General features: G+C 35.1%; 1 long non-coding RNA gene across 1 annotated transcript; it reads right to left on the minus strand.

The window, feature by feature from the left end:
• Positions 1-334: 334 nt before the first annotated feature.
• LOC132753070 (uncharacterized) lies at positions 335-12,493 on the minus strand. Its single transcript, XR_009628902.1, has 3 exons — positions 10,646-12,493; positions 3,547-3,615; positions 335-379 (listed from the first exon to the last, which is right to left on the minus strand). It is a non-coding gene; the product is annotated as an uncharacterized LOC132753070 (long non-coding RNA).
• Between the last annotated feature and the right edge of the window lie 11,977 nt (positions 12,494-24,470).

The raw sequence follows: 24,470 nt of genomic DNA on the forward strand, positions 1-24,470 counted from the left end.
TTTTTAAAAAAAACCCCCCCCTTTTTTTCTTTTTTAAAAAAAACCCCTTTTTTTAATTTTTAAAGGATTGAAAAATTTGCAAAATACCAAAAAAAAGGTCATTCTTTTTATATAGCCCCAATTTTGAGCTTTGGGGGTTTGCAAAACAAATGGGGCAAAAAAAATATTACCTTGCTCTTAAACTAAAGAAATTTTTTTTCTAAAAGTCGTCCTCCTGTTTTTTTGTTTGCCCCTTTTACTTTTAATTTTCCCCTGCCACTTTTTCCTCCAGGCTTGACTTTGGGTAATGGGCATTTATTGTTCAAATAAATGGACCTTAGTTTTCACGCCTCCTTGTCAATTAACAGAAGGATTGCTTCATGTGTCCAGATTACCCGACCTTTAATAAATAGAAAATTGAGAACAATTATGTTAAGATATTTTAAATACCACAATTTTTAAACATTATATACAATTCACACATAATATTAATATAATGGACAAAAAAGTATGGCCGACATACAACACTTTCAAGGTGTTACTATTGCGAAAGAACTACATACCCCTCTAACAGATATAGAATCACTTGATTACTTTCTTATGTTTAAAGGAATAGGAATGGATGGATTGATGTCTGTCTAATATAAATATTCATCATTTAAAAAGAGGAACCATGACAGTTTTCCTATTGACATCAACCCTATAAGAGAGAAATTCGTGTTTTAAGACACTATTTTTTACTTGAGAAATAAGTTCATGGGCGCCGCCATTTTGGCGTTCTGTCATTCTCGCGAGACAGACGAGACCGAGATTGTGACGTGTTATACCCACTTCCGGTATAGGTGTACACGCTGGTACAACTGAAATATATCTTGATGAAGAACTTATTAATTTAATTGCGTACATTATATATTATTTATGAAAACATCATATGGAACTGAATTGCTTTTAATTAATTAATTTAATTATTTTATTGAAGACGCCGCGACATAAATTATCATTTGTCCGATATTCAAGCTTGCTGATGATCCACCACATGATTTAAGCAATGACTGCTTAATTTTCAAAGATAAACCATAAATTTAATTTGGGTACTATGAGAAACTTCTTTAAATTGACGATATATCCTTTTATTTTGTACAAGCTGTCCAAATAGGGTACATCGCCGGTCATGTATCTTTTTTTTTTCAGGTAAAATATCAACTAAATCCAAGGACGCGATTTTCCGCCATTGACGCTAAAAATGATAAAAGGCGCAGGAAAATCGGCAGCCAGACTAATATCGTATGAAAACAAAACTGTCCGTTAGGTTATTTAGGCACCCAGTCAAAACTGGTACCTACAGCAACAGGTTGCCCATTCCCCTATAATTACGCATATTCTCGGGTTTATCCAGCTCCCTAAAGCTTTTTTCCACGTTATCTACTTACCAAATTCCTTTCCCGACAGATACGCATTACTACTACCGTAAATTTAATCCAATAAAACAAAAAATCATAAATCTACTTAATATTTAAAATGATTATTGGTAACTGAAAAAATGTGTTTCTATTTTATGACGTGCTGTAATTTACTACAGTATAATTTGACAGGTGTGGAACCTAATCCCCCCCAAGGTCATTCAGTTCACTGATGAAGCGTAAAAAAATAGATGTCTATTTCGTCATAAGAATATTTGACAAGGGTGATTGTCCAATCAGGGCAACATTGTGCATGATCAAAATGTCTGTCGGCACTCAGTACACAGTGTGACAGGAGCATTTGGTGCAAATTAGGAACAATTAAAATGGACAATGCGCAGTATTAGACATAAGTAGTAAGAACCAGCAATTGTGTGAATAAATTATGCAAATTAGATTTTTGAGCAGCCAATAAAAATGATTTGCCTGCAGTTAATATTAGGCTATGATTACGATGCGCAGCATCATACGTTGACAGACATGTTAACAATTTACTTTTCAAAAGAGTTGCTTATATTTTTGAAATGTGTACATCAATTATAACATATGTTCACACCTTTAAATTTGAAAGTCAGAATCAAACTGCAAAAATTTAGTTATATGTACTATTAAGAACACGTTTTAGTGGAAGTGGCTAGCGTACGGGCCCGTACGGCTAGCCAAAAGTTTTAGCCGTACGTGAGTCACGTACGACTAGCAAGGACACGCTGTATTGGCTAGCCTTACGGCACTTTTCAAAATTTTATGGAAGTCGAAAATGCATATGTTATTTTATGATAAAGCGAGGATTTTAACCAAGAAACAGCATTAATTGTCTTTGGATGTTAACTTTTTAGAGATTAATCGCCTTGATCGCTATATATATCGATCTTTGTCATCGCAAGATGTCGACTTTGCTTGCATTTACACCAATTGATACGTGTATTATTAGAATTTGTTCTCATGTCTATGTTTATTACATACTGAGATATATTTAATAAAACTTGAAACTTGAAATAGTTTACAAAATTTTGATAATAATCCTTTTTTGTTTCATTAAGTTTAATTTTTCGACACCTTTTATATGAAAAAAAGGAACAAACACTGAAAATGATTGTTGTTAGGCTCTTGATAATTGCGACAATTACCGACGGTACTGTATAGAAGTTTGTCCATCAAGGAAAGTTTGCATGTTCCGTGAAAGGCATACTAAAATTCTATTGTCAGTCCCTGGATAGGTTTTAATTAAGGCTAATTAATTAATTGACTGTGCTTTTATGTTCGATATTTATCTACTGTTTTGAAAATTATATAATTATTTTTGCATTTCACCGTTTTTTTTTTTTTCATTCAATGTTCTTTTTATTTATTTATTCCACTCCGATCATTTTTTATTCGACCCATGTACTTAAAATTAACAAAAATGATTTAATAATTCATACAAATAAAACAACAAATGATAAGCATGAAAATCAACAATTTTATAACGTTTGACTTCCATATAATTTTGAAAAGTGCCGTACGGCTAGATAATACGTACAGTGCGTCCTGGCTAGTCGTTCGTGACTCACGTACGGCTAGAACTTTTGGCTAGCCGTACGTTTCTTTATTTATTATTATTTATTTTTTTTGGATATTGTTACGTATTTTGAACCATAAAAAATCTCCTCTACACCTCCTGTGAAAATTAAATTGTCTGGTCAATACTTTATTATATTAATATTTCCTTACGATTCAACTAGATTTATCATGAATCTAAAGATGTGGGGAAATGACATCACGCGCACCTGTTTTTATACGGCCAATACACAAACATGGCCGCGCTTACTGATTTGTAGAAATCGGTGATTTAGCGATTTAAATTTTGTTATCATTCGTTTAATATTATTATTTGGCGGCAGAAAATTTGCAGACTTATTATTTATAGTATTCTTTTTCTGAAATCAAGTTTTTATTCTAACCTTGTCTTTCCCTTTAACACTTACAGCCCATAATTAGGCTGTAACCATAAGTGATGCTGACAAGGGATTTGAAGCAGAAGTGTTTAGGTCCCAAAGTTATGAGCCAATAGATTATATACATTATAGGAGAAGAAATGAAAGAGAAAAAATACAGCAATTTTTGATACCTTGGTCTTTCACATCATCCAAATCACAGTCTGCTTGTGACTCCTGTGAAGATGCTGGTGAAATTCTTCCTGAATGAAAAATAATGAACTATTTATCTATTTGCATACCTTTTTTTAATTAAGATAAAATCGAGTTATCTATTTCTTTCAAAAACATCGTGCCCTTTAAAGCAGGTTATAAATTTATTCAATTTAGCAAGAAAATGGCAAGACTGTTGTACCAAGCACAATGTTACTAGTATTTTAAGTAGGGATGTCATCCGGAGCCGAATTCACTATCCGGATATTCGGATCAGACATCCGAATACATCCGGATGTTCGGATCATTATTTCAGCCCGAGTCAGTTGATATGACGTAACCAATTTTCGCGACCTTTTTAATATGATGGTGCGCTGTTTTTCTACTCTTAAATCGATTGTTTCTTATCAATATCGTTATTGTTCCTAAGCCTTCATCTTTTTATGCTCCCCGAAAAAATTTCGGGGGAGCATATAGTCGCCGCCTTGTCCGTCCGTCCGTCCATCCGTCCGTCCGTCCGTCCGTCCGTCCGTCCGTCCGTCCGTCCGCTTTTCTTGTCCGGGACATAACTTTGAAACAACAAGAGGTATCAACATGAAACTTTGTAGGTAGATAGATGTCATTGAGTAGGTGTGCAGTGCACAAGAACCGTAACTCTGCCTTGCCTAATTTTTGAATTATTCCCCTTTGTTTATTTTTACACTTTGAACTTTGTCCGGGAGATAACTCTAAAAGTATAAGAGATATCAACATGACACTTTGTAGGTAGATAGATCTCATTGAGTAGGTGTGCAGTGCACAAGAACCGTAACTCTGCCTTGTCTAATTTTTGAATTAATCCCCTTTGTTTATTTTTACACTTTGAACTTTATCCGGGACATAACTCTAAAACTATAAGACGTATCAACATGAAACTTTGTAGGTAGATAGATCTCATTAAGTAGGTGTGCAGTGCACAAGAACCGTAACTCTGCCTTGCCTAATTTTTGAATTATCCTTCTTTGTTTATTTTACACTTGGAACTTTGTCCGGGACATAACTCTAAAAGTATAAGAGGTATCAACATGAAACTTTGTAGGTAGATAGGTCTCATTGAGTAGGTGTGCAGTGCACAAGAACCGTAACTCTGCCTTGCTTAATTTTTGAATTATCTCCCTTTGTTTATTTTACACTTTGAAATTTGTCCGGGACATAACTCTAAAAGTATAAGAGGTATCAACATGAAACTTTGTAGTAAGATAGATCTCATTGAGTAGGTGTGCAGTGCACAAGTACCGTAACTCTGCCTTGCCTAATTTTTGAATTACCCCCCTTTGTTTATTTTACACTTTGAAATTTGTCCGGGACATAACTCTAAAAGTATAAGAGGTATCAACATGAAACTTTGTAGATAGATAGATCTCATTGAGTAGGTGTGCAGTGCACAAGAACCGTAACTCTGCCTTGCCTACTTTTGGAGTTATATCCTTTGTTTATTTTACACTTTGAACTTTGTCCGGGACATAACTCTAAAAGTATAAGAGGTATCAACATGAAACTTTGTAGGTAGATAGATCTCATTGAGTAGGTGTGCAGTGCACAAGAACCGTAACTCTGCCTTGCCTACTTTTGGAGTTATTGCTCTTTGTTCATTTTGACACTTTGACTTTGTCTGGGACATTACTCTAAAATTATAAGAGATATCAACATGAAACTTTGTAGATAGATAGGTCTCATTGGGTGGAAGTGCAGTGCTTAAGAATCATTACTTTGCCTTGCCTTATTTTGAAGTAATTGCCCTTTGTTTATTTTTACTTTTTGACTTTTGTCCTGGACAATACTTTAAAACTGTTAGAGATATCAACATGAAACTTTGTAGGTAGCTAGATATAATTGGATAGAATTGCAATGCTTAAAGAACCTGAACAAAGCCTGGTCTAATTTTGGAGTTATTGCCCTTTGTTCATTTTTACACTTTGACTTTTACCCGGGACATAACTCTGATATCATCAGGAAACTTTATAGATAGATAGATCTCATTGAATAGAAGTGCAGTGCAAAAAAACATAACTCCGCTTTGCCTAATTTTGGAGTTTTTGCCCTTTGTTCATTTTTTTTATACTTTCCTGTGTCCAGAACCTTCTGGGGGAGCATCACCCGGTTCAACCGGTTCTTGTTTAAAGAATGTAATTGTTTCAAAGTGTTTTGTTAATATTAAAATGTGGACATAATAATTATTTTATAAGTAATATCGATCGCCGAACTATTCTCTATAAAAGAACGACAACTCCTCCAATATTCACAATTGGCTATCACGCCAGAGAAGTTCACCTTCTCATAATAACACAATGTAAATTGTTAATATTTTATTGACATGTATTTAAAAGCAAGTTTTATTTATAACAATAAAAGATCACAAATCTATTTCAAATTTATTTCAATTCTTTTCCAGTTTATCATATATCAACACATATATAAAACAGTATAAATATTTTCATACATATACATGACACATTTTCAAGCAGGTTGCGAAAATCAACCTATCAAACAATCAATGAAAATCTCTTACATTTCAAATGAACTTTGTACTTTATATTTATTATGCAGTTTATAAACACGTGACATTTTTTCAGTGATCAAGTCTTTTACATTCTGACAGTCTCCGCATTTGACACAATCAATTCACAATTCACATCTCAATAACATTCTCTGGGTTATTTTCGGCAATGTTGGAGCAGGGAATTTTGTTTTTATTTAAAAAAATGATACTATCAAGTTATCAACAATGTCACTTGACAATCTGTTTCTTAGTTTGTTTAACAACAGACCAGGGGCAGAGAAAATACGTTCCGACGGAACGGAAGTTGCTGGAAATGCAAGCACGCGCCTTGCAATATTTGCGATTTTTGGATACTTCTTTTCATTATTTTTCCACCAATCTAAAGGATCACAGTCTTGGGAAGGTTTGTCAGCAAGATAACTTGCTAATTCGTCACATTCTTTGTCGTCGTTTTCAAATTTGCAGAAGTTTAGTTTACGACGTTTGGGAGTTGAATGTCTACATGTGCGGGGAATGTAATGGGATTTCGTCGATGCGTTCATCTAACTTCTCGTGCGTAGCCTTGCATTGTTCGTCAGTGAGGAATGGTAATCATTTGTATTGGGGGTCTAATAGGGACGCTAACATGGGTAAAGATTTGGCAGACTCTACAGAAACGCGTATTGATTTCAGAGCGGATAGCACTTTTAACTTTTACAATAACACTGTGATCGGCACTTTTTCTTTTCAAACATCCATTAAGTAAACCGAACACTATTCGGTATATCTCAGAACAGGAGACATGTGATTCTGTAGACATGAACGTAGTTGTATCAGTAAAATCCTTAAGAACAACACACAGTTCACCAGCTAAATCCCACTCGTTGTTGTCAAGATTGAGAGTTGCGTTGTCTTTTGACGTAACCCGTGTATCTAACATGACGTCATTAATTGCGCGACGTTGCTCACACAATCGCTCTAACATTAAATATGTAGAATTCCATCTGGTGCTTACATCAGATATTAATCTGTGTTGAGGAACATTCAGTAATTCCTGGCGTTTTTCAAGTTCTGCCGTCAAGGTAGTGGAATGTTTGAAATGTCCAACCAACTTACGCGCCTTAGCAACCATTTTTGATACACTCTGTTGTTCTAGACCAGGTTTAATACACAACTGAAGGGTGTGTCCAAAACATCCTAAATCACTCCACGGACACATACGTCCTGCACAGTTCATGTTAGCGGCGTTATCATGGACACAGCACTCAACCTTCCCTTCTAAACCAAACTCAGAAACACACTCAGACAGTCTTTCGGCGATATTTTCTCCAGTGTGTTTTTCGGGCATATCACGCGTCAAGAGAACGCTACTTTTCATAGTCCAGTTACTGTCAATATGGTGTTCTGTCACAGTAATATAACTCTCGGTGCTATTACTAGTCCAAGTATCTGTTGTCAAGGAGACACAGGTAGCAGATGACAAATCACATTTAAGTAAGTCCTTCTCATTCTGGTAACGTGAAATAATACGCGCACGAATAGTATTCCTGCAGGGTAGAGTATACGCCGGCACTATTGTGTTCAAAAGTTCATTAAATCCTTCACCACTCACAATATTAAGCGGAGCATAATCCTTCACAACCATGTTAGCAATTTTTTCAGTTATTTTTAGCTCACCTGAGCTTGCTCAGGGTGAGCTTTTAGGATCGGTGAATGTCCGTCGTCCGTCGTCCGTCGTCCGTCGTCCGTCCGGCCGTCCACAATTACTTGTGAACACTCTAGCGGTCGCATTTTTGCCTCAATCATCATCAAACTTGGTCAGGATGCTTATCTAGTTGAAAGCTCGGATGAGTTCGAACATGGGTCATCTCGGATGAAAAACTAGGTCACAAGAGCTAAAAATAGAAAAACCTTGTGAACACTCTAGAGGTCACATTTTTGACCCAATCATCATCAAACTTGGTCAGGATGTTTGTCTAGGTGATAGCTTGGATGAGTTCGAACATGGGTCATCTCGGATGAAAAAGTAGGTCACAGGAGCTATAAATAGAAAAACCTTGTGAACACTCTAGTGGTCACATTTTTGAACCAATCATCATCAAACTTGGTCAGAATGCTTGTCTAGTCAATTGCTTGAATAAGTTCGAACATGGGTCATCTCTGATGAAAAACTAGGTCACAGGAGCTAAAAATAGAAAAACCTTGTGAACACTTTAGTGGTCATATTTTTGACCCAATCATCATCAAACTTTGTCAGGATGCTTGTTTAGATAATAGCTCGGATGAGTTTGAATATGGGTCATCTCGGATGAAAAACTAGGTCACCGGAGCTATAAATAGAAAAACCTTGTTAACACTCTAGCGGTCACATTTTTGCATCAATCATCATCAAACTTGGTCAGGATGCTTATCTAGTTGATAGCTTGGATGAGTTTGAACATGGGTCATCTCGGATGAAAAAGTAGGTCACCGGAGCTAAAAATAGAAAAACCTTGTTAACACTCTAGCGGTCACATTTTTGCATCAATCATCATCAAACTTGGTCAAGATGCTTGTCTAGGTGATAGCTCGGATGAGTTCGAACATGGGTCATCTCGGATGAAAAACTAGGTCACAGGAGCTAAAAATAGAAAAACCTTGTTAACACTCTAGTGGTCACAATTTTGACTCAATTGTCATCAAACTTGGTCAGGAAACTTGTCTAGGTCATTGCTGGGAATAAATCGAACATGGGTCATTTCGGATGAAAAACTAGGTCACAGGAGCTAAAAATAGAAAAATCTTGTTGACACTCTAGTGGCTACTGTTGTGATCCAAATATTCTGTTAATTAGTCTGAAAGTTTGTTTTGATGATTTCTAAGTCAAGATCGAACATGGGTCATCTTGGATGAAAAACTAGGTCACAACGCCCAAATATGGAAAAACCTTGTTAACATTCTAGTGGTCACATTTTCGACTCAATTATCATCAAAACTTGGTCAGGATGCTTGTCTAGGTAATTGCTTGGATGAGTTCGAAATCGCATGTGAAACTAGGTCACCGGAGCTAAAAATAGAAAAATCTTGTTAACACTCTAGTTGCTACTGTTTTGATCCAAGTATCCTGGAAATTGGTCTGAAAGTTTGTTTTGATGATTTCTAGGTCAAGTTTGAATATGTGTCACCTGGGTAAAAAACTAGGTCGCACTGCTCAAATATGGATAATCCTTGTTAACACTGTAGTGGTCACATTTTTGACTCACCTGTCATGAGACTTGGTCAGAATGCTTGTCTAGGTAATTGTTTGGATGAGTTTGATAATTCAGGTGAGCGATCTAGGGCCATCATGGCCCTCTTGTTTCATTTTCACTTTGAGTCATCTTTTTTGGATTACTGACAAAGCTCGATATTAACCCTTGTGAACGTGCTGGGCTGCTACTTTCTGCTGATGAATGTCAGCTGCGTAAATGGCTACGTAGGTTAGAGGTACCACCAGAGTTCGCCAACTTAACCTGTAAATAAAATAAACATCATGTAAATTTCTTGTCTATGTTTATAATAGGCCTAGTTTATAACGACAATTTATCGGTGTATATGTTTTATTTCGATTATCTGCTTTGTTTCCAAATAATTCTCAAGAAATTTATTTGTAATAATCTATATTATTAAAACTTAATTTAAAAGTTCTGAAAATAATTTCAAGTTAGAAATCTGCGAGTAACGATAAACATTTAACAGTTTTATTGACCGCCTGCATACCTCACATAACTTGCATGTTGCGGTTTTCTTGTCAATGGAACGTGAGAAGTGTTTCCACACGTCGGATTGTATAGTTGCAGGCATGATTTTACATTAAAGAAATAACGTTCAACGTGAATTATTATCAGAGGGCGTACAAGGATAAATCCTGAGTTTTATTTAGCCTAATAATGCACTCAAAATTAAAACTAACGAATCATTTTCTTTCTTGCATAATTAGTAACCTTTAATTGAAAAGGCGTTGCTTTATGAAAGCCAATAAAAATTACTTTTATAAATTTGTTTTACAAATATTGGCCGAATAATTAAAGCGGCATAGATAAATAATCAAAGACTTCATAGAAGAGAATAAAACGTTTGCAAGTGCACCAATTTTCGTACAATTATCTTCCATTCAATATCTATCTAAAGACAAACTTTTAAAATACCTTAGAGGTGCGAAAACATTTTTTTATTGTGGGGACAAATGTAGATATTGAGTAAGTAAATGTTTGCCGCAATCGGTAATAATAATTGAAACAATTATAATATTTCAAAGACAGTGCACCTGCGTTATATATTTTCTTCACGTAATTATTGATTTTTTATGGTCCGCAGAGTATACTTTGTGTATTGTCATATCTTAGGTTATCTCAACGCAAGTATACGACTGTTAATAATTATGACATGTTTTTAGTTCATTGTTCTAACTGAAATATTTTATACGAATATCTGGATCTGAAAACTGAATTCCGATACCGAATCGTGATTCGAACGTTCGGATATCTGGACTCCGGATGACATCGCTAATTTAAAGCTTTGGACAAAATTGAAAGTTATTTTACCTTCCGCCTGACTGTCTTCCATGGAGGCTGCCACTATCTCCATAATGTTACATGTTTTATTAAACACTATAATTCTTAAAATAAAAAAATCCATACACAGTTGCTTTTAAACGTATCCGGTAAAACGTGTCATAGAATCAGTCACACACATATTTTGCTATGTTCACATTACGGTTGATTACACAGCATTATTCCTGCGTTTGAGTAAATCCCTGTGCCAAGGCTGAAAGCAGTCCAGACACAAATGCACATTACACTTGGCACACATATTCACTGGTTCTTTCCTTATTTTGTTCTTACTGCATTGTCTACACCTGCCCTTTTTGTCCCCTTTCTGTGGAAAGTGTCCGTTACTGACTGTTGCCAATGCAGCCCTTTTGTTCTCTACGAAATCTCCAATGAGTTGTTTGGCTAATGCCATTCTGAAGTCCAACATGGTCACTTTTTTTGCGTTCCCTTTCTTCGTGTACCTTTGGTGGTTTGCCGATTTTTTCATTAGGATAAATCCATTTGTGACACACAAGTCAAACAGAAACCAGAACAAGTAGTGCCACCACTTCCTGGACGTTCAGTAGGTACTATACTCTGTTCATAATTGGTACGAGTGATCTACTCATACTTAACTTAAGATAAAATAAAAAGGAACATTTATTTTAAATTTGTCAATTACAATCTTTTCACGCTCTACAAAATTTTAACAATGGCTGGCATTATTTTGCTCTCAGTGATTTAGCATGTGCTCATGATATCACTCGTCAAATACCTTCCTGAATTTATCAGTGCAGAATCCAAATTTAACAAGAGAGATATTGCTTTTGCTTTCAAATTATGGACTTTTCATTTTTCCGCACACTTAGGGTGCCCTGGGAAGGTTCAAGTTTCACCATTTTTCATTAACCAAAATCTATTTAATTATCTAACAAGATAGTTAACTGTAAGTCCACTTACCACCAACAGCAACTATTACTACTGGAAATAGTTTTTTTAAAGGGCCAAATCTATATGGCTTTTCAGGGTCTTGAATGACTTTTAAATGTTCTATGCTTAATTTATTGTTGTCTGATACCCACTTCAGTACAGCATACCTCGTCTGAGTTGGATCCATTCTTTTAAAAAGAAAACAGAACATATTTTAAAGCTGCACTCCTCCAGATGAGCCAAAACTTTTCAAGAAACCAATTATGAGGAAATGCACTAAACTTTTAAAGTTACATTAAATAAAAAAGTAAAAATATTTTTCCGCCGGCCTAAAAATCAAACATTCTACAGTTTCATTAACCTGTTTAAAAGTTTTGTTGTAAATCTCATCAAATATTGTTCATAAAGTAGGATTTTAAACGGGAAACCCCAAGGTAACACTAAAGTTCGTATACGAATTTTAACATGCAAATGAAGACTATAATGAGCTCGTGTATGCGCTACGTCACATTTTTATAGTTGCTATCCGGAACACAGCAAATGTGATATTTTCTTGTGCAAACACATTTTAACCGTTAAAGCTTCACGGTGCACTAAACCTGGGGTTCAGTAAAAGTAATCATCTCGTAAAAAGATTAAATTTGTATGAAAACATCCGTTACAATGCGGAAATATACCGTTATATTAGGACTGCCACTTATAGTCATGTTTGTTGATTTAATATTGATGTATGGATGATCCGAAGGCGGAGTTTCTCATGCAAACAGAAATTGTACTTCCCATTTCGCCACAATGAGGTTACCTATTTTTATGCTAATAAAACTCATTTTGGTTGTTTGGACACCAAAATAAGACCTGGAATCGATATAAAACCCAATTTATTAATGAAATGTCGCTATTTAGTTTTTTATGAAATTTATTAAATGTAACTTTAAGAAAGGTAAAAACATTCAAAATCCAAGAAATTTAATCATACTTTTTATTCTTGTTTTTATTTAAATATTTATATCAAATTATAAATGTTACATTTGAATACACATGATAAAATGCATCATTTATATGTAAATAAGCCTCATGTGTCAAATGCGTCATGTCATGGCGCATGACAGGATAATGCGACAAAACTATGATGTCCACAACATCATTTCAGTATGCTTTTCATTTATAAAGTGTCATATATATATGCCATTACCAGCTACAGATTATAAATACAAGAATATATTATTGGCTATGCACAGCTCTGCTTATTTTCCTTTTTATTGAATTTCATATGTATAAAAAATATATAAGTATGCTATGTCTAAATTAAATACAGACTTTTGCTGTAACAACCACATACTGCCCATGAACTATCCCAGACTTTTCTCTGACCCATCCAGATACAAATTGATGATAAGCATCAAGAGACTTATAAGCTTTGAGATCATCGGCACTTTAAGCACTTGGAGTGAAAAGTAAGTAATTCACAATATCAGGATAAGTAATTACCGGTATTATGTTCACATTATCTGACCAAGCCAACTTCCCCTCGTACGGATCAAGTCCACCAACAATTGATAATTTGGCTTCATATAGTTGTTTTTCGTCAGCTGCAAGCCCATCTCGATATTCTGCTGATTTGTAGTTTTTTCCTTTACAGTTTGCCATTACTTTTATGATTAATACTTTAAATCTAATCACATAATGTCCATTTCTATCTAACTTTATCTCACACCTTGTTTACAATTTTACGAGTGCCATCAAAAAGGCGGACTACACGGTGTAAGAAATACATATACTTGTAATGAATATATTCAACTACTTTCATTTTTTAATTCACTATACAGATGTGCTTAACACACTAGCCTTTGTGTCAGATAAATGCCAAAGCTGAGTCATGTTTACAAATATTTGAAACATATCGAATATAATTATCTTTTCTTTATTTATGACCTCATGTGCAAAGTAGTTTATATACCAGATTAACATATGGGCTGTTTTCATATATGCATATATATTATTAATTATAAAATTTAAGACCAGTTATATGGCCATAAATAAACTGTTGAATGCAGAATAACCCTTGCATAGTAGCCATGTATATGGCCATATAACATGTCAGAAATATTTATAACGAATTTATAATACAGCAAGCATCATTATTTGAGAAAAAAAGTGTGTGTTTTTTAAAATTGACATCAGCTGTGTATATAAAACTAGATATTAATCTGGATTATCCAATTAAAAATTTACAAAAATGCAGAATTTAAAGAAAATAAATTATTTTGGGGCGGAAAGATTTTGATACGGGCGGGCGAGGATGAGAGTCTAAAAATTAATTTTCTGTGGCCTTAAAATGAATAAAAGCTTTTTTTTGTTCATAATAAAATAAGGATATGCATCTAAAAGGCAAACAGGTGATGGATTTAATTTTTTCACAAACTAAGTTTTTGATACTCGATCAAATGTTTCTTTCATACCTAAAGAATATAAAGAATACTAAAACAGTGACATTATTTTATACATCACAATTTCCTTTATGACAATGAACAAGTATATTAATATCACAGATTTAAGTGAATATCTTAATTTGATAGTTGCAGGTAAGTGAAGCTTAAATGTTTCCATATATGCAGCTTTTGATTCACCATCTCTAAAAAAATGTGACGCTATGCTAAATTCCAGTCACATTAGTATAAACTTTAATTCATGAAATTTATGTAAATAAATCATTCCTTCATCTGATGGGCCAGGTCTGCAAACACATTTTGATTAATGTCTGCAAAAATATAATCAAGGTATATGTCAGTGCAAGAAATACATATACTTGTAATGAATATATTCAACTACTTTCATTTTTTAATTCACTATACAGATGTGCTTAGCACACTAGCCTTTGTGTCAGATAAATGCCAAAGCTGAGTCATGTTTACAAATATTTGAAACATATCGAATATAATTATCTTTTCTTTATTTATGACCTAATGTGCAAAGTAGTTTATATACCAGATTAACATAATTATGGGCTGTTTTCATATATGCATATATATTATTAATTATAAAATTTAAGACCAGTTATATGGCCATAAATAAACTGTTGAATGCAGAATAACCCTTGCATAGTAGCCATGTATATGGCCATATAACATGTCAGAAATATTTATAACGAATTTATAATACAGCAAGCATCATTATTTGAGAAAAAAAGTGTGTTTTTTAAAATTGACATCAGCTGTGTACAGTGTTGCATCTAGAATTTCAAAATTATGGGGGATTGTCCCCCACTCAATTGAAAAATGTGGGGGATTTGAAAAAAAATGTGGGGGACATACATTAACCTTACAATATGACATACCAAAAAGAATTCTTACCTTTCTCTATTGCATTCCCACTGTCTAAACCCCCACTTATCCCACTCACAGCACAATTGGGGAGGGTGCTTAGAACCTTAAATAAGTGATAAAATTTTTTTTATCCTTATTCATATCCACATTTATAACAGATTCTAAGCAATCATGTCTATACATATATAAATGTAACAGGGCATTTTTTGTCAAAATTGTGAAGGGGCCTGTTCATTTTGTGAAAAAAGCGTGATATGTCATAAAATTGTGAAAAAAAATGACATTCTGTGGCATTTTGAAACCGGTAACGCTTGATTATATTTTCTGACCTGTGTAAAATCTGCTTAACTTGATTAAAACTATTTCTGTATTATTGCAATTGGCGTCAATCATGTTTTACCGGAAGGTAAACAATGTTTTTGTGTCCGTAGTGGCGACATATAGGGATCACTTCTCTGTCCGTCTGTCTGTCCGTCTGTCCGTCACAAAACTTGTCCGGACTACTCCTCATAAACTAAAGGTGCAATTTCATCCAAACTTTACAGGAATGATCAGTACCAAGTCTAGTTGTGCATATTGTCAGCATTTTCCGGTTCAATGATTTTTGGCAGAGTTATGGCCCTTTAATAATTTTTAATTTAAAAGTTTGTCCGGACTACTTCTCTTATACCACTAAAGCAATTTCAATGAAACTTTACAGGATTGATCTGTAGCTCAAGTCCTTGCGCATATTGCAAGGGTTTTCCGGTTGAATGATTTTTGGCCGAGTTATGGCCCTTTGATAAAAAAGGTGTATTTTTCTCTGTGTTGCCAGATATACAAAAGCTTGTCCGGACTACTCCTCATAAACTACTGGTGCAATTTCATCTAAACTTTACAGGAATGATCAGTACCAAGGGTAGTTGTGCATATTATCAGCATTTTCCGGTTCAATGATTTTTGTCAGAGTTATGGCCCTTTAATAATTTTTATTTTTAAAGTTTGTCCGGACTACTTCTCTTTAATAATAATACCACTAAAGCAATTTCAATGAAACTTTACAGGATTGATCTGTAGCTCAAGTCCTTGCGCATATTGCACGGGTTTTCCGGTTGAATGATTTTTGGCCGAGTTATGGCCCTTTGATAAAAAAGGTGTTTTTTCTGTGTGTTGCCAGATACGCAAAAGCTTGTCCGGACTACTCCTCATAAACTACTGGTGCAATTTTATCCAAACTTTACAGGAATCATCAGTACCAAGTCTAGTTGTGCACTGTGCGTCTGTCTGTCCGTCTGTCACAAACTTTGTCCCAACATGAAATTGGCCATCATGAGGCGACACATGTGATTACTGATCGCTCTTGTTTGAAGACAAAGTCCCAATATTTTGTGAAATCTCTTTGAAAATTGTGAATTTTTTACCGCCGCTTTGTGAAAAAAATGTGCAATTTTGAATTGTGAAGGGGCCTTATATCAGCCCCTGTTATAGAAGGAAAAAAAGCTGTGTGTAAAATGAACTATTATTGCTAATATCAAAAAAAATCATCCTATAGGGTGTTTTATCTTTGCACATGAAAAAAATCTAATGTTCAAGGAATCTAATGTTCAATGAATTTATAGATTCAATATTTGAGTATAAGTAAACAACAAAGTTTTTCAGTTAGGTGGCAGGGTTAAAAGTGAGAATAAATCATTTTGTGGCTGTGCCAGGAAAAAAAAAGTTAAAAAGAATTACACAGAAGCCTAATAAACACTATGTTTTACAGTTACATGTTAAGTTGCAAATTGTTGTAACATCATATAAACATTTCAGCACAGTGGGTTAACTGACCGCAAATGATAAATTAGCCATACCCTATTACTTGTATTACTAAGGTAATATGGCCCTTTTACTGACAGCTGTTTGTTTATATTGCAATAGCAATTTTAAGTTCCATGTTGATGAGATTTTGCCAATTAGTGATCTGTACATAACCCTAAAATAGTTATGACATATACTTTGATCTTTATAAAAAAATCCTTTTTATTATACCCCCACAAACGAAGTTTAGGGGGGGTATATAGGAGTCAGCTTGTCGGTCGGTCGGTCGGTCCGTCCGTCGGTCGGTCCACATCATGGTTTCCGGACGATAACTAGAGTTTGGAATGAGGTATTGTAATCAAACTTGGTATATAGCAACCTTATGTGAAAACTCCGGTAGGTATTGCATTTGGACCCCCTGGGGTCAAGGTCAAGGTCACCATTACTATAAATAGAAATATGGTTTCCGGACGGTAACTAGAGTTAGGAATGAGATATTGTTATCAAACTTGGTGTATAGCAAGCTTATATGAAGACCTGGGTTGGTATTGCATTTGGACCCCCTTGGGTCAAGGTCAAGGTCACCGTTACTAAAAATAGAAAAATGGTTTCCGGACAATAACTTGAGTTAGGAATGAGATATTGTAATCAAAATTGGTGTATAGCAAGCTTATATGAAGACCTGGGTTGGTATTGTTTTTGGACCCCCTGGGGTCAAGGTCAAGGTCACCATTACTTAAAATAGAAAAATGGTTTCCGGACAATAACTTGAGTTAGGAATGAGATATTGTAATCAAAATTGGTGTATAGCAAGCTTATATGAAGACCTGGGTTGGTATTGTTTTTGGACCCCCTGGGGTCAAGGTCAAGGTCACCATTACTATAAATAGAAATATGGTTTCCGGACGGTAACTAGAGTTAGGAATGAGATATTGTTATCAAACTTGGTGTATAGCAAGCTTATATGAAGACCTGGGTTGGTATTGCATTTGGACCCCCTTGGGTCAAGGTCAAGGTCACCGTTACTAAAAATAGAAAAATGGTTTCCGGACAATAACTAGAGTTAGGAATGAGATATTGTAATCAAACTTTGTGAAAAACAAGCTTATTTGGAGACCCCAGTTGGGATTACAATTAATTGAAATATTTCTTTGTACACAGTTGATAGTTTGTGTTGAAATTTTTCTTCAGACTACTTATTTTTCAAAAAGTTGCTGGTGGGGGTATTAATCACCTTCAGTGATAGGTCTAGTTTTATTAAATATTGGACATTTGTTAATTGATACATGTACTTTCAGGCATTTGCCTGAGAATTACTGTTTTTCAGGGAAGTCTCAATCTTGCAAGCTGGTAATGACCTGTCTTGGAGATTATGCTACTCAGGAGATAGTAATAAAGCCTCCTAGTAGATTTGTATGTATTTTGAACTTGAATTTGTTGATGTCTTGTTAGCTCACCTGACCACGAAGTGGTCAAGGTGAGGTATAATGACAGGGCTATGTCCGGCGTCCGGCGTCGTCAACAATTGGGTTGTTAACAGTCTAGCAGTCACAGTTTTGATTGGATCATCATCAAACTTCGTCAGAATGTTTGTCTCAATGAAATACAGATCGAGTTCTAAGATGGGTTATCTCGGGTCAAAAACTAGGTCACAGGAGCTAAAAATAGAAAAAGCTTGTTAACACTCTAGTGGCTGCAGTTTTCATCCAAATATTCTGGAAATTTGTCAGGAAGGTTGTTTTGATGATTTCTAGGTCAAGTTCGAAGATGGGTCATCTCCGATCAAAAAACTAGGTCACAGGAAGGTTGTTTTGATGATTTCTAGGTGAATATGAGTCGTCTCTAGTCAAAATTAGGTCACATTACCCAAATATTGAAAACCTTTTTAACACACTAGAGGTCACATTTTTGACTTGATTGTCATCAAACTTGGCCAGGATGCTTTTCTAAGACATTGCTTGGATGTGGTTGATGGGTCAGGGGAGCGACCCAGGGCCATCATGGCCCTCTTGTTTATTTATGTGTCTTATATTTTGTCGTATCTTTGCTACACAGGAAACTCCAATGCGCATTGTAGAGTTCTCTGAAATAGCGGGCTTCATTCACAAATTGGATGTTTTCTGTCTGAAGTCCAAGGCTACTTTTTATCAAAGCAACTTGCTTGATATAGTGGCCAAGATTAAAGGCCAACTGTGGGGAGTCGCTTTCTAATGAAAGGTTTTTCGTGGCATTTAAAACCTTCATAAAATTTTATGAACTCTGACGAAGGACTTTTTGCTTCATTGTCCTTGTGTAATTTTTTTAGAAGTCTACCTTATTATTATATAGTGATCTCACTTCCGTCCTTGTATTGTCAACGTCTTTAACTCTTTGTTCGTCTTTTTCGCGTGAACGGCTCATCTTTGATTTTGCAAATTCCCGTATAAGAGGATCGTTCTTGTATAGTTACGGAACGCCTGGATTGGCACATGTTTCCTTCATTCCATCAAAAAATGATTCTAAAAGCGCATTTTCTTCATCCATATCTTTCAGAAATGGGGATAACATGGCTTTTAAGCATCTCAACGAAAATTTGTTTGTCAGTCAGTCTCTTTATTCTTGTGTTTTTTGACATACAGACTTGAAATTTGGACTAGGGGTGTAATTTCTAATGCTGAATTGAATTTTGATATCAACTGGCCTACTTTTCATATTTTTTTTACAATGTTTGACCTATTGTCAAACATTTCAGCAACTTCTTTTGAAAAATAATTTCCAATATTGAAAAGCAGTTGTTTCTGGTGAACGACTCAGGGCGATCATGGCCCTCTTGTTTTATTTATTGTCCCCAGCAAGTGTTAAGTTCTGTTTCTCCCTCTTAACATATTGAATGTGGTCACATTCTTCATTACCTCTCTGGCATTGCTTACAATAGCAACTTAGGTTTCGGGTACTCAGCTCATAGTCACTACCAACAGATTTCACTGCATGGATTTTTCTTGTTCCTGTTAAAAGTTGTACATTTGTTTATTGTCTGTTCCTACTGACATCTGAAACAAGTATAAATTCTCTCTTGGACATTGTGTTCTTCTCTTCATCTGTAACATTCATTGTCAATTTTTCTCAACAGAAATCAAACAGATCTTTTGCACCACCGATGACTCTCCTGTTCCTTACAACAGCTCTAAAGCAAGCATTCTTTACTGTGGCTCCGAGCCCATCACATACATTTTTACCGTGAGCTGTTTCGAAATAGTTTCTTGTAACCTTTGGCTGATTCCTAAGACTGATGTCAGCAAACGCTTTCTTCCCTTTATATTGCGCCGCACATCCATCAGTCCACAGATGTATCTCTTCTACCTTAACATCCTTATTCTTGAGAATTTCTTTAGCTTTGTTTTCAAAAGCTAAATCTGAAACTTGTTCACCGCCTCTTTCTTTGTTCATAGGATCGTACAACTGCAATTCCATAATAGTTTTGTGATCAATAGCAATATGTAACAGCATTTTATGATCAATGTAAATTATTGAACCAAAGTTTATTTTTTATACCCCCGCACAACAAAGTTGTCCACCCATTAACTTAATATTCCTTTGACCCACAGTCTTCATATTTGGCATGGAGGTTGATCATTACTATAAGGTGACCCCTATTGATTTTAAGGGTCACTAGGTCAAAGATCGACTAAAAAAAGCTTTTCTCCTCAATTGCTTAAGAATGCCTGTCCTCAGTTTATTGATTTTTGACATTTTCACATTTGAAGCATGTAGAATACATAGCACTGGCTTAGTAACCTCAGATTTGGCAGGGTCGTTGTTCTTGAGCTCTAAATGGCCACTGTTGATTCTGACAAAGTGGTAATTGCGGGGGTATTCACGCCATGACAGTGGTAGTTCTAGTTTGACTTGCGACAAGCATCTCTATTTAAAAGCTCTATATATAAGACTTTACATAATAACTGAAACATTTGGCAGATACTCGGCATTTCTTGCGTTACCATGATCTTGACTGTCTGAACTGCCTTATCACAGTCACTTGTCCAGTTCCAACGTGCATTTTTCTGTAGTAACTAGTGTAATGGATGTAGTATCGTTGAGAGATTTTCAAGGAATTTGGCAAAATACTGTACTAGACCTAAAAATGATCTCAGATCTTTTACATATTACTATAGAAATGAAATGAAACTTTCTTCTACTGGCAAAATGATCATTATAAAAATGGAGACAAAAAATGAAAATATAATTTGTTAAATTAAGATTTATATAAAATTATGATGTATGTTAAATAGTTTGCTATCTTTCAGTTTAATAGGTTTTTCTGATTTTTTGTTTACTTTATTCAAATGTTTACATGTCTCTATAATTTAAAGTTTTTAGAGGAAATGATGAATTCACATTGGTGAGAACAATAGATCTTACATGATATACTGTCAGCCTTAAAACAAATCACTGAAATCAGTCCATCTGAAGGCTTTTTATTAATTTGTACAATGGGAAAATCTTCAAGCAACCCTTTCTTTAATTTGAACCAGCAGAATAATATTATTTACTCCATTTGCCAGAGCAAAATCCTGGTCATAGACACCAGCTTTAGGTCTGGAGTAATTTGGTCTGAAGAATTGGCACACCTTTTGACAGATCTGAAATGAATTTTTTATCACAGTACTAACGTTAAGCATTCACATCTGCAGATGACAATATTAAAAAAGACTTTTTCATAGCAAATACACGCTACAACAATACATTTTGTAGATATTTTTTGCCTTAAACATAGCTTTATGGTCACACTTCAAGGTACACTTTTATTTTTTAAATGCTAAAGAATCATAACATGAATGTATATCCAAACAGAGAGTGCCTGTGATTCTCAAAGAAAAATGTTAAAATGTGTAAAAACGAGATGTTTGTTTACCTATATTCTTTCTGAGCTCCTCTAACTGTCTTTTTAGTTCCTGATTTTCCTTTTCCAAATGATCACATCTCTTACAAAAAAGTGATACATGAACCAGGGATACAGTAGCCAGGTTTATCGGGTTCTGAACTGGGCTTGACTGATGTGTATTTACTATTGGAGCAAAATGGGTCCTTGGCTGCTTCGCAGGCACAGTTGGATATCCCTTTCTATTACATTCTGTTGAAAACAGGAATCTTTTTATCCTAGGTGACCTCCTTGGTGAAGAACTAGTGGAGGTTGTTGGGCTTGGACAAGATTGTGCTGGTGATGAAGAATTTTCATTATATGTGCTTAGCTGCTTGTCCAGGTTAGCTAAGATATATTCCTTTGACTTACGGAGAGCTTCTACTCTTTGGAGCTTTTCTTCTTTCAACTCTTTCTCCTTTTGGATTTTTTCCCTAATTACAGATCTTTCCATGTCCTTTTCTGAAATAGACAATAGGGTACCAATGATAAATACAATTTTTGCCACCTGCTCATTTACAATTTTTTAACTTCGGAATACAATCTTTGTAAAAGAACGCCAGTTACTTCAATAATTATTGATTGCTTATTTAAACTTTAAATGGAACATTGATCATTGTTGCCAAGTTTGGAAAAAAAAACACCATGAACTTAAAACATTATCATATGATTAAGGTACAAGTTTGCAGACAGCACCCAAACCAAAACAGCAAGCTTAATAAAGGTTGCAGCAAGGTTGTGGTTAAGTGAGCCACAATCTTATTTAAGCATGCAGCTAGATTGCGAAAGGTACATTCGCAATCTTAAAAGTAAGCATGCACATGCTTATTTCTTGATCAAGCCTGCAAAGGTGTAATTTCAATCATGCTTAACATAAACTTATGAAGGGTGCACAAACTTGTAAGGTTGAGCATGCTTGCGATAGGAACCTTTATGACCGTAATTACGTGCTTGCAAGCTTGCGCAATCATACCTAGGTTGCGAGGTGGCACGCTTAAGCGCGCGCTTGCAAGCTTGTCCAATGGTACATAGGTTGCGGGGCTGCACGTATAATCGCGTGCTTGCAACCTTGCGCGATCATACCAGGCAACATGCTTGCAAGCTAACCATACATAACATTGCGGCTAGATTGACAAAAACATGTGACATTAATTAAAAACAATATCCAGATTACATGAAACAAACTTATTTACTTCTAAGTCAGTTTAAACAACAGATTTACAGAACAAAAACATTTGTTAGATATACAACAAATAATATATTCAATTAATATCGAAAACACAAGCATAAAGATGTACTCTAACTCACATGTAAGATTTACCACTATTAGAACATTTCTTTTATTATACCAAAAAAGGATGAATAAATGTCGAAAACAATAGTTTTGACTGCATATGACCCAGATTCAAACTTGACCCAATATTATCAAGATAAACATTCTGATAACACAAGTTTCATGGATATATACAATCGTAAATGTGACCTGTACAGTGTTACGAAGCTTTTCATATGATTAGCTCTAATGACCTAGTTTTTTAATGCACTTGACGATTTCATGAAGATAAAATCATAAATATGGCCTATTTCCTTTAATTTGGCCTAGTGACCTAGTTTTTGACCGCACATGACCCAGATTTGACCTCAACCTAGAAATCATCAAAATAAACATTCTGACCAAGTGTCCTGAAGATGCAGTCATAAATGTGACCTCTAGAGTGTTAAAAAGCTTTTACTACGGTTTGACCTGGCGACCCGTCATGACCCATCTTTAAATCTAACCTGAATGTTATCAAGATAAACATTCTGATTAAGTTACATAAAGATAGTCATAAATGTGACCTCTACGAGTGTTGACAAGATTTTCCTTGAAGTTAAACTGGTGACCCAGTTTTTGACAGCAGCTGACCCAGATTCGAACTTGACCTAAATATTATCAAGGCAATCATTCTTATAAAGTTTCACAATGACACAGACATTAATGTGACCTCTAGAGTGTTAACAAATAATTGTGGACGGACAGACGACGGACAAAAGGCAATCACAAAAGCTGACTGTCACTACATAACAGGTGAGCTAAAAATTTTAGTTTAGCACTCCCCCCCCCCCCACAATTCGCTAGGCACAGGCAATGAAAATAATAAAAAAAACCCCACTATGGTCAGCATCTTAACATAATCCTCACTGCTTTAAACCACGCCTAGCTGTGGCACACTTAGAAACAATGCCATTAAAGGATGTCACACTTAACGCTGGCTCACCAGAACCTTTTTTAAATTTTAATAAAACAAAATCTAAAATTGCTTGAAGAACAAGCTGGTTAAGAGGCTTTGTTGGTGACAAAGAATTATGCGCCTCTTTTGCCTGTTGCATTGCTGACAGCAAGCTGCCCCTGGTTAAAAAAAAACACTCAAATAGTTGGATCACAAGTCGCCTTTGACATGTCCCAACCAAAATGGCAGTTGACAGTTTGGTTTGGGGGATGTAAACATTGTAGCCCTTGATCAGCAGCACTTTCTTGATCCATGTATTCTGCAATCAAAATATATCAGGATGAGTACAAGGTTACATCAGTATTAACTAACTCTTATTTGCATTGATATGTTGACCAAATCCCTCCATGAATAATGAATAATTGATGTATATTCATGAACTGAAATTTCATGAAGTGTGAATGTTCATGAAGTTGGTGAAATCATTCATGAACATTGTGAACTTCATCAACAACTTCATGAACAGCCAAAGTAATTCATGAACTTGAAGCTTCATGAAGTGTTTATGTTCATGAAAAAATTCAAACTTCATGAACCTTTTAATCAATTCATGAACTAAATCTTGATATTTTTCAAAGTTAATGAATAAGTTAACGAACATAATAAAGATAAGTTTGTGAAAAGAGGTGTTCAAGAAA

This window comes from Ruditapes philippinarum, unplaced genomic scaffold (genome assembly GCF_026571515.1).
Source record: "Ruditapes philippinarum isolate M1 unplaced genomic scaffold, ASM2657151v2 ctg2497_1_1_1_1, whole genome shotgun sequence".
Taxonomy (NCBI): domain Eukaryota; kingdom Metazoa; phylum Mollusca; class Bivalvia; order Venerida; family Veneridae; genus Ruditapes; species Ruditapes philippinarum.